Below are 12,504 nucleotides of genomic sequence, written 5' to 3'. Positions count from 1 at the left end.
GTCCTCCCTGGACTGACCTATCCCCTTCCTAACTCCCTACCTACACTCACCTTTACTGGCTCCATCCCCGCCTCTTCGACCTGTTTGTTTCCTCTCCACCTATCCTCTCCTCTATCCCTCTTCTATCCGCCTCCCACTCTCTCCCTATTTATTTCAGAACCCCCTTCCCCTCCCCCTTTTCTGATGAAGGGTCTAGGCCCGAAACATCAGCCTCTCTGCTCCTACGATGCTGCTTGGCCTGCTGTGTTCACCCAGCCCTGCACCTTGTTGTCTTGAATTCCACAGTGTTTGGATCTTAGAAATGAATGAGCAAGAGTAGGAAGCAACACACTGAGTCCTGATTTCATTTATTTGTATGAACTCAGAAATGAACTTAAATATCACTCCAGCTTAGGTGTATTACAGGAAATTTCTCATTAAAACGTTGTTGTTTCATTGAAATAAGGTTTGATTCTTAATGAAGAATTGAGAAATCTCCAAGTGACTGCTTCTATTTTTGAATTAAGTACAAAGCAAACACAAATAAATTAATTTATTTTAAATGTGTTTTTAAAATACAAAATGGTGGCATACGTGTTTAAAGAGGAAATGTCTTCTATACAAGCGAGATGCTCTGTTAATTAATATTTTTAGCATTCTCTCTCTTCCAGTACTGACACCTCCCATGAATTGTGCCATCATTACATCTGTCTTCAAAACAGCACTCTTTAACATTCTATCTTTGCAAACTACCATTGCATTTGCAGCTTTCCTTTCCACTCCAACATCTTTGAATATGTTGTTATCTCCCAAATCTGTACATTTTTCCTGCAATTTCACTTTAAAAACCCTTCAGTCAGGCTCCAGCCCTGCCAAAGCACTGACATAGCCCTTATCAAAGTCATCAATTACATCCTTTGTAATTGCAACATCAGTAAGTTCTCCTTCCTCATCTCCCTCCCTGAGCACTATTGACAGTGAGGTGAAATTATTCACAAATTTAGCACCCTAGTTGACCCTGAAAGGAGCTTTCAATCTTAGATGCTTTCCAGCATCTAAGACCACATACTTCATCTTCTGCATCATCATATGCCTCAAGACCTGCCTCAGCTCATGTTGCTGAAACCATAATCCATGCCTTTGTTACCCCTAAACTTGACTATTCCAATGGTGTCCTCAAACCCCACCTGCATTGTCCGTAAATTATGAATTCATCCAAATCTCTGAAACTCATAACTTCTATCAAGTTGCAACCATCCATTATCCCTGTAACAAATAGCCCATGTTGGCTCCCAATTGAGCAATTTCTCAATATTAAAATTCTCACCCTTGTTTTCATATCCCATCATGACTTTCATCTCTCCAGCACAGTAAGCTCCTCAGCCCTGCAATTCTCTCTACACTGGCCAATTCTGGCCTTTGCACAGGCCCAATTTTATTCACATTACCATGGATGATATGCGATGTCTTCAGCTGCTTTGGCCTTAAAATCAAGAATTCCCCATCTTCCTCTCCCCTCTTTTCGATAGTCCTGAAATCAACATCGTCTGTTCTATTGTTTCTTATTGTGGTTTGATGTCAAACTGTACTCGATAATCATTCTTGTGAACTATCGTATGTGGATTTACTAAGTTTGAAGTGCTATATAAATGTAAGGTTGTTTAAATTATTTCATTGGATGTGGGTGTCACTTAAAAGACCAGGATTTTTGCTCATCCATAATTGCACTCCAACAGGGAGGCTTTACAGGGCCAGGTTAGAGTTAACCTGCTAGAATGTCTGGACAGAGTAAGGATCATGGATTTCCCTTCTTAAAGGCATTTAGTGAACCAAAACAAAAATTGCTGGAAAAGTTCAGTCGGTCTGGCAGCATCTGTGGAGAGAAATCAGAGTTAACTTCTCCAGTCCTTCCTCAGAACTGATGGTAGCTAGGGATATGTCGGGTTTTATGCAGAAGATAGGGTGGTGGAGGAGTATGGAGTAAACTATTGGTGGGGATAGAGCAGAAAGAGAGTGACCAACAGTTGGACAGACAAAAGAATGGACAACGATCTGGCTAAGAGGGTGAATAGTTAATGGAGACTGTTAGATACTAACAATGGGTTGTGATAACAAGGCCTGGTGTGTGGGGGTTGGAGTAAGGACATGGGAGAGCTCAGGCCCTGAAGTTGGTGAACTCAATATTGAGTCCAGAACGCTGCAGGGTCCCAAAGCAGAAAAGTAAACCAGATGGGTTCTTCCAACAATAAGTGGTAGTTTTCAGACACCATCACTGAAACCAACTTTATATCCCACATTTAACAATTACGTTTAAATTTCAACAGCTGGCCTGCGGGCTGTGGATGAATATTCAAATTCTATGCCTAGCACTTAAGCGAAATGTAGTTGTGTTCGTGATCTTGTGGCACAGTGGTAGCTTTCCTATTTCTAGCTTAGAAGGCCCGAGTTCAAGTTCCAACTGCCGCAGACCTGTGCCAGAACAGGTTGATTAAAAGTATTCACTTAATTGAGTTAACTTGCTTCAAGCGGTAGCGTTCATGTTTACGAGTCAGAGCAGCGTGGGCCTAACGATTTGGAGCTATAGACTAGCCTTGCACTTCAATGCTGTTCTGAAAAGCTGCTGCACTATGGGAGTTACCGTATGTCAGATGAGACATTACACTGAGAACCGATTTGTCCTTCAGGTCGGCTTTGAGAGATGCCACTGCGTTATTTTTGAGCAGAGAATTATTTCAACCAATACCCCTCCCTTTATTGACACCATCAAAAGCAACTGCCAGACTTTAATATATTTCTGAAAAATTTGCTCAGTACAAGATGAATGGTGCATTTGCTTAGCGAACGACAGCGACGGCGCTTCCAAGACATTCATGTGAAGACCGCTAGATGTTTGCGACGTGACTTTAAAAAAAATGATCGCGTTTCACTCCTTTTCTGGCAAAGCCATATGATGATATTAAGAAGCCGCACAGGCTTTCGCTCTCTCCATCCTGGCCTGTAATTTTTCCAGAACTCGACTTATCAGTTTCGGGTTAGTCTCAGGATCCAATTCAACCCTTTCAGTCATATCTCTGTACCAAAGCTGCTAAAGGATAGCTGCAAGCCAATGCATGGGAGGGACAGACACAATAAATTAAGCTTACCTAGCAGTGAATAACTGCGAACATAGTTTCTAAAAGCACTTCTCTGTTAACATAGAACATTACAGCGCAGTACAGGCCCTTCGGCCCTCGATGTTGCGCCGACCTGTGAAACCAATCTGAAGCCCATCTAACCTAAACTATTCCATTATCATCTATATGTTTATGGATTATTATTTTTTTAACCACACGATTCTGAGACAATGTGGATGATCTAATAAGGAAGGAACAGATATAAGTTACAGACCAGTCAAATCTGCTGGCTTCTCCTCGTCAACAACATGAAGCATTTGAGACATCTAAATTGTTTAAAGACATTTTTAATTGTTAAGATCAGAGGGACAAGGCACATGTAGTTGGCGGGAGAGAGATTGTACTTTTCAGTAATGATTTCCTTTGAAGTTTGATAAATGTAAGTGTGTGGGATTTGGCTTCCTGTACACAGAGGAGATAATGAGTTAAACGCTCTCCATTTGCCTGGTTGAGGTGCTTGCTCGACATAAATGCAGCTTCCAGGCCCTTTTGTGTTACCTTTCAACAAGAGCATTTTGCCATAAGAGCCCTTAATAACAGGTCTGATAAGCATGTGTAATTTGGCATATTTCGCCCTTCTATTGGGAGCATACGGCTCAATGATGGCTTCAAACCTTAAGAGATGTTTAGTTACTTGTTTTAATGCATAGCAGTAATTTCCCTGTGATGGGCAATATCAAAAGGAAATGTTTACAAAACAAAGGGACATCATCAATAATCCTGGTCTCCCTTCCATCCTGCACAGATAAATGTTAAAAGAGAACGTTATAACGCACGTATCAAATAAATCCATGGAGTGGAGTGTTGGCGTAAACTGGGGGTGGTCGTGGTACAGTGGTAGCCAGGGCGAGTGCAATATTATAGGTCATATACCGTCACACCTGCGGCTAGTGGCACTCTGTCTTGGAACGTGAGAGATACATATCAAAGCTTTACTGTTATATATGTGTAAATGTAGGTTTTGTCGTTGCTGACGTTGTAGTTTTGCCTTCTTTGAAATTTCTGAAGTTTGAGGAGAAAAAGATGCGAAGTTCTATCACTTAAATACAGAGCACTGCAAATAAATTCTTAACTTTGTCAAGCTTCATTTCTCCGCCCAATGTAAACATTTTAGACTCAATGGTCCCCGTAAATTCGGGTGAGGATGTAATTCTTGCAGGTGAGAATGAGTTTGTATGAGTGCCTAAGGAAATGATAACTGACGTACGTGTAAGGGAGTGAGAATTGTGTAAGGGGGTGAGAACTAGTATTTTTCCATGAGAGTATTTGTAAGAGAATGAGACTCAAACAGAACTTGCTGGAAAAGCTCAGCAGGTCTAGCAGCATCTGTTCTGAGGAAGGGTCACTCGACCCGAAACATTAACTCTGATTTCCCTGCACAGATGCAGCCAGACCTGTTGAGCTTTTCCAGCAGTTTCTGATTTACAGCGACTGCAGTTCTTTCTGGGTTTTTTTAAAAGAATGAGACTTATTGTTCGCAAGGAAATGAGTTAATGTGTGTGAGTTTAACTGAGAGGAGAGTTAGCGTAAGTGTAAGAGAGCGAGAGTTAGTGTGTCTGTTAAGAGGATGGAAGTTTGTGTGAGAGAGAGGAAATGCGTTAGTGAATGACGGTTAGTTTAAGTGTAAGGGAGCGAGAGTTCGTATGTGTAAGGGAATGAAAATGAGCTTAATACAGGGAGAGTTAGTGTGTCGAAATGTAAGGGAATGAGTGTTAGTATATGTAAGTGCGATAGGTGATAACTAGTGCGTGTTTAAATTTGAGAGTCCAACTGCACCATGCAAAAGTTAAACGTTTTGCTGAATAAACTGAAATTATTTTCGCTGCGTTTTCTTCTAGCGAATCAAAGCTTTGGATCAGCAGCAGTCTTTGGGAGGAGGTCATCGAGAAATCCTTTGAAAATCTATCCTACAATGTGCTGCATATGGGAGAGGTACAGTTCACAGAGATTTGGTGGCTGTGTTCGAAACCCCCTTCAATCCATTGTACGGTGTCATTAATCTAATTTGTTAAAATCACAGTGCCCCCGCTCTCCCGATGATTTCTCTGCTAATTTGCTCTATACAGCAACATTTTCTATTTATCAGTCAGCAATCTTTTAACCTCAGCCCAAAGCAAAAAAAAATCCTTTGATAGGTTCAAAGCGATGAGACTGAATTAAGCTGCACTGTTTTAATGAACGCAATTGAATGGGATTTTGAAAGGATTGCAAACGGAGTCGAGCCCTACAGCCTTCTGATGAAGGGACTCGTGTATCTTTAATTCGTTGATATTTAGTTCGTCCTCTTTTAGAAAGGTATGCCAGTTTCTCCCCCTTATGAATGAATGGTTTGTAATATTGATGACTGTGGTTGTTACCAAGACAATGGCGCGGAAATCTGGACAAGTCACCTAATTATTTCGTAACCATGTGCATTATTGTGGGGAGAATGCATTTAATAGTGTCTTGTAAAAATCATAATTGCGACGAGCCAGTGACCGATGCAGGAAGACGTCGCCATTCTAAAAGTCTGAATTGAGGTTTACAGACAATATCCACAACTCAACAACCCCCAGAACGGCGCGCAGAAGCTAGAGCGATGCATCAGTCTGGCAAATATTAGAAGGGCAAGCGACCAGCAATTAGCTACAGACCAGCATTCTCTCCGCTCTCCGCCCCCACCCCACCCCCCAACCTCCCCCCCCCCCCACCCCCCCCCACCCCCCACAACCCCCTTACAAACACCGGCGGGGATTATTGGAGGGTTTAAGGCAGAACCATTTATATTTCCAGGCCAGTAAGCATTAGTACATGTATTCGGCGTTAGCATAAGAATAGAAGAGGCCCTGTGAACTCCATTCACCTCCTGACCCTCTCCCCGGTGCTGAACAGCAGTCCTCTCAGACTCCCAGCCTCTCCGACAGCCTTTGACTAGACCCAGGATTTCTAATCGGGGTAATTTAATATAGCTTAAGCCTCTGTTCGCTTTATTTTAAGCCATTCTATGGTTTGTTTCATGGCATTCACTCCTCTCATCCATCATTAGAGATCCTTAGTTGTTGAATGTAAAGGCCTGATATGAGACTACAACTTCCTTTTCATGTACAGAGAGAAGGAGCGAGCTGGAGTTCTATATAATGATTAAAACATTCCCAAGGACTCAGTCACTCGTGATAAAATGCCCAAGCCCTAACAAGGCCTAGGCATACGTGAATTTAAACGGGAAGCAGAACTCAGTTGATTTTATTCTGTGATTAGTAATCATGGCCATTGTGTAAATAATCCATACCCCTCATCTCATGTGGATTAAGTGCTAATAGATTTTGAACAGGGGAACTGTCTATTGCTGAGGAATAGATACACGTCCAGTGCTACGCGTGGAATCGTGAGACTATGCCCGGGACTGAAACACAAAGACCCCTATTCAATGGCCGATGACAAGCGGAAAATCTTCATTGAATAAATGAATCAGAACTAATCAAATGAGATCACGTGGCTTAGCTTCTACATTCACCTGCAATCAAGTCTTAACTGAACCGATCTTCATCAGACAAGTCCGGCAATATTCTCCCATGGCCAAGTCAGAACCGAGTTACAAGTAGAGGGTGCCTATAGACAGACAACCAGTTTTTGCAGTATTGTTAGAGGAAAATTTATTGAGCATCAGAGACTATCAGCTGCATCATTTCCTCCAGCGTCAACAAGTAGGCTACGCCGAGCAAACTGCAAACTTTATTCACAATCCAATCAATATTTTGCAAATATCCCCTTTTCAGTTTCGCCTGCTTGTGTTTCTGAGTCAGGCACATCGCTAAGAATGCACTGAAACAGAACTAATTCGTCTGAAGTCCTACAATGTTGCAAACTTTTCTGAACGTGCGGTAGGGAAAGCTCTTAAAAGAGGCGCTTTAACCTCTGTCTGAATTCTGGGTTTGAGAGGTGTACAAGGGTGAAACCAATCATCTAAAGTGCACAGCCCTAAGACGGCGAGACTTTGTAGTGAGTGTCTGTGTGTGCCCCGTAATGGCGAAGAAAATTAATGGCATTCTTGGATATTCACTTATTTGGAACACTGCAGCCAGGCAGGCACTTCCAGTGTATCGTTAACCCCTCACAGTCCACCAGCCAGACAGTGAAATGCCTCCGGAACCCAGGGTTTAAATAACATCCCAGTTACACCTCAAGTCAATGCACTCGGCCACATCAAGCAGTTCATTACTGAGGTCAAGAGGTGGGGGTCTTTCTGATAGGCTTAAACATTTCATTACACCTCTGGACAAATAAGAGAGTCAAAATTTGGTGGTAGTAACTCAGAGATGTGGGAGATTAAAAATAAATCCACACCAGATGGGCGTGAAGATTTAAAGCCTCTGTACTAGCAGAATTCCTGTTTGGTTAGAAAATCTAAGTCAGGCGACATACCTTACACACTCAAATATCGACAGGATACATCACAAAGAACTTGCATTTATTTAACGACTTTTAAAAGCGACCCAAAGTGCTTTATAACCAATGAAGTAAATGGAAAGGTAGTCACTGCTGTAGTGCAGGAGATTACACAGGTCACAATAAAATGAGAAAGGAAGTGACTGGTAGGAACTTCAAACAAATACTTTCAGAGAACAAAATTGTAAGTAACTACATCATAAGCTTTCACGTCATCCCTTTGAAAGGTCGGGAATTCGCAAGAATTTAAAAATGAACTTTAGCTTATTAAACTTTGAATCAGCCGCGACCCTGTGACGTGTAGGTGAAACGGTCAAACCTCATTCCAATGGTGACAGACATAAAGGGGTTGTGACTGGACCATTTATGTAAGATTGCTTCTGGTTAAACTCTAAAGTTCTTTGCAGGAATCACTCCCTTTGCCGAATGCTCCTGTAAAGGAGTCATTGTCCTCAGGTTGATGTTAAGAAACCCAAGCCGAACTCTACATGCCTAATGTGCAAAGTATTTTGCATGTTTCTCAGTTACCTGATTAGCCCACTGTCTGTTGATCAGAACGTAGTGGTCACCTCGTTCTTTTGTACCTGTAACAGGATTGCCACTCGACACCAGTTTAAGAGTTTTTACAAATTATCAGAAATAACAGAAAGTGACTTACGCCCTGATATTTTGCACAGCTAGTAGCTATGAGGAAACATCCATCATTTCTTTCAATGGATATTTTAATGTTGCCATTTTGTGAATCATTAAATATATCCTTCTGTACTAATAATGGACTGGTTGGAGGGGATGAGCCTTAGGAATCATCCAGATTTCCGTATTATTATTCAAGAAAACCTTAAATTCTATTTCTGTAAGGATAATTATATTTTTTACACAGGAAGAAGAGGTCTTTGAATATGTGTATATAAAATTAAAGTGGCAGCTTCTTTATCTTCTCTTAAAGAAAAGTTCAATTGGCCAGATGGCCTTTTGTTTCTCCGTTTACTTATCTCAATAGTTCATATATAATTAGTGTAGGGCCGGAAACAATCATCTAGAACTGAATATTTCACGAGTTATTGAAAACTAAAGGGACATATTTTCCGCCATCTTTATTATATAATCAATGGACATTTTAATCTGCGACTATGCTAGTTGGATGGCGTCCTTGTGACTGCATGAGTTTATATTGAATTATGTATTAACCAGAAGCATGTTATACTAACTTTTAGCAACAGAAAAGTATACCTTAGGCTTCCTTATTTAAGTATCAAACTGTTTTAGACATTTTAATTACATTATGATTGCGTAGTTTCTGATCGTGCAATATGTTAAGCTATATTTAAAGAATAATAAGATGTTGGCTGGGGTGGGAGGTTATTGGGGAATTTGACGAGTGTAATCGGTAGTATAAGCCGCAGTTGCGAACAGTCACGTACAAGGGTCATATCATGTTATATCGATTTATAACAAATGGGATTTAATCCTATTAAATTTGCAGTTTTCACAGCAGATTAACATTGTCGCACTTTTTCAGCAAATCTTTTCACAACTCAATGGATGAAATAGCCATTTAGTTTATGCCGATTGCTGTTAAAATATCATTGGTATGTATTATTACCGAACTGCCATCCAAGACATAAAATATACAGATGTAGCTATGTCTATGAAGGCCATTACCAACCCCAATGCTGGCACACCTATCACTAGATCCCGATACCAACTATGTGTATACATATATATCTAACCTCCCCTGCGCCCTATTGCACGCACTTGGTAAGAAATACCAACTGCCAACTATTTTTCTTAGAACTTAAACTTTAACGAGTTTAGTTGTTACTAATTGCAGCAAAGGAATACCCCCATTCTGAATATTCAAGGAGCCCGCAATTGTAAAATAACCTATTCCACTTTCACACTTTCTTTAACTTTATTAAATGAGTTTCAGTGTGAACTCACAAAAGTCGAGTAAATTTGTGTTACTACAAAACCATATTTATATAACGTTTATATTTAAGCAGTTTGAACGATTACTAACAATGCCTTTACAGATATCAAACAACTAGAGAATGCATTTTATTTTGGAGCGAATAGCTTCGTGCAGTCGTGGAACTGCGAGGGAATGGACCCTCTTTTGAGCCAGTCCCAGGCTTGATGTGAAATATTGGGAAGATTCATTTTATAAATCCTTAATGTGGAACTTTTAAAAACGATCTTAAAAGGGAAAAAAATATACAATTGCAGGTTGCAGCTGATTTTGATGCAGTCCAGCTCCACAAAGCTAGTCTGCAATCCTGTGTATATCTTGAATGAAAATAAAATCCATGTAATGTAAAGAAACGACAAGACGTGCGAAAGAGGCCAAGAGATCTTATATTCCACAGAAAGTACACTGATTTCTACATGGTCACTTGAGGATGATTACTTCCAGTGAGCTTCAGTGTAAATAATGTGCGTCCTCTTCACATGTGGCTTTATGGGGAATATATGTATTTCCTGTTCTGCAGTAAATATTTCAAGTTTAAAACTTGAAATACTTATAGTCTATATTTGACTTAGAAGTATTGATACTAACACTAGGTGGAAGTAATGGAAAAGTATTCTATTTTCAAGGGCCAAATATCCACCCTCCATCTGACTGATACAACATTCACAAGAAATAGTCGGCTTGAATTATTATGTTGTGAGGTTTGATCTGTTAAATTCCTTTTCTTATTTTCAATTATAACCAGGTGTGCGTTTTTCACAATTTTCGGATACCCAGCTGTATAGATTCACTTCACTTACATAAATAGCTTATTTCGGAAATAATTTAATCTGGGAGTTTTCAAATTCAATTTTTCAGTACATTGTGATCTCAGGGCTCGTTGTGCTGTCCTACCAAAAGCTTTGTTAAATATTTTCCGTTCAAACTTGGTTCCCAAATCACTGCTGAAAATCTGAAAAGCAGAAAATACTTGACAGATCAGGCAGCCTCTGTGGAGTGTTTCTCTCAGGATAGAAACTACCAGATTCTTTAATTTTTTTGAGCAAATTGAAAAGATGAGATCAAATGTCTTAGTGGATTCAGAATCACAGCGAAATTCTGAACCACCGAACATTAATAATGTAACAATGATGGGATAGATTCAGAAGTATTTTGAATACTTTAGAATATGCAGACCAAATTATTTGATATTTTGCCTTTTCGATTTACTTCGAAAACCTTTAGCCTTCATTTTCTTGTTTAATATTAATTTGTACACATTGAGTATTAGGACAATGGCGACTTCACCTTACGTTGAGTATTAATTACCAAACCAGCAATGTGTTTATTCTACGGTTATACAGAAGATCTTGATTATTTGGAGTTGTGCTTAAATTTGGTTTGTAATCATGTCTATCGTCTTGATATTTTAAAACCTACTGTAGTCATACATTACATCGGTATCCCCATTCTTTGAATCCTTTGCATATTAATCAATTAGAAGACACGGGTGTTGAATTTGGTCCATTCAATTTTCGACTTTAGGTTTACGCGATCGTGGAACTCTGCTGATTTTTAGCGTTGTACATGCAGAAACGGGTCCATTAAAAAAAAACGCGCCCAGTGTCATTTAACGAAATTGGAATGAATGTCAAAGTCAACAGACTCAAGATGAGAAGTTTACTACCAATGTCATCATCCACTTCAACTGAAAATACCAAGTAACGTCAGAAATTAGGACATTCATAGTTTAGCACTTGCACTATCTTTGTTAAGAACACATTCGTTAGCTGTGTTCAGCAAAGGTTAAAAGTTCTTACTCTAATGAGGGACTTAAAATCCAGCGTCCTTTATGCGGTACTTACTGGTTACGAATAAAATGATAGAACACGTCAAATAGGAAATATGTCATAATCTTAGCAAGTCAACCAAAGCCACAATTAGTAACATTGCAGGTCAGGCCAAAGGGCAGGTAATGTTAAAAAAGAGAAGGGTCAGTTTCATAACACTGAAAGTGTTCAAAAACGTCAGTCCCAGTAATTTGCTCATTTGGGAACTTTTTCAAAAACCTAATTTACAGCTGAGGCTTTGTCCTTTCTTCCACAAGGTAACTCCGTCCTCGATCATTTGTGAGTTTCTCTGTTGTGAGAAAATTATACGCTCGGAGAACGATCCTTTTTAACTGTTCAGTCAAAACTCGATACACTGTTCAGGTACTAATCTGCCATCTCTTGCTATGGATGTCTGTAATTTACACTTAGTTTAAATAGGCGATATTACCCAAACATTGCCTATATTATACTGAGTGTTACAGTTTAACACTAACAATGATATAAATTTTATTGTGACAGCACACAGGGAATAATTACATGTCAAAGAGGTGACAGGTTACAGGGTGGTGAGGGCGGTAATGTCTGTGCTATGAGAAGAAAGCATGTCACCGACTGAAGTCACGTGGTAAGCTGCCAGCTACGCTATCTCGAAGGGGCTTAGCCTGTAGGTTGTTACTCAGGAGTAAGATGTCGAGTGTTGCCAAATCTATTTTTTGTCCAAATTCCGTATTCAATGAGTGTAGTTTTTAGATCGCATAAACGCTTACTATGGGTACAAGTACCGTCATTGTTACAATACCAACCAAGAGAACTTGGCACAATTTCATTTTAACTTACTTTCCTCAAAGGTCCCTGGAACCTGACCTTTCCCGGGTTCTAGGAGTTTTGAATAAAACAAAGAACTGCGGATGCTGGAGATCTGAAGCAAAAACTGAAAATGTCGGTGAAACTCAGCAGGTCTAGCAGCATCTGTGAGAAGAAAGCAGAGTTAACGTTCCGAGCCCTTCGTTAGAACCTCATTTGATGAATGACTCGGAACATTAACTCTGCTTTCTTCCCACAGATGCTGCTAGACCTGCTGAGTTTTACACTTATAACTTGTGTCTTGAGATCGTTCGCTGATTGTTCGAAATTATTCTTTCATAAA

The sequence above is a fragment of the Rhincodon typus genome, chromosome 33 (genome assembly GCF_021869965.1).
Source record: "Rhincodon typus isolate 14 chromosome 33, sRhiTyp1.1, whole genome shotgun sequence".
Classification (NCBI taxonomy): Eukaryota; Metazoa; Chordata; class Chondrichthyes; order Orectolobiformes; family Rhincodontidae; genus Rhincodon; species Rhincodon typus.
The sequence above is the reverse complement of the archived record's forward strand: the minus strand, read 5'-3'. Positions refer to the sequence as shown.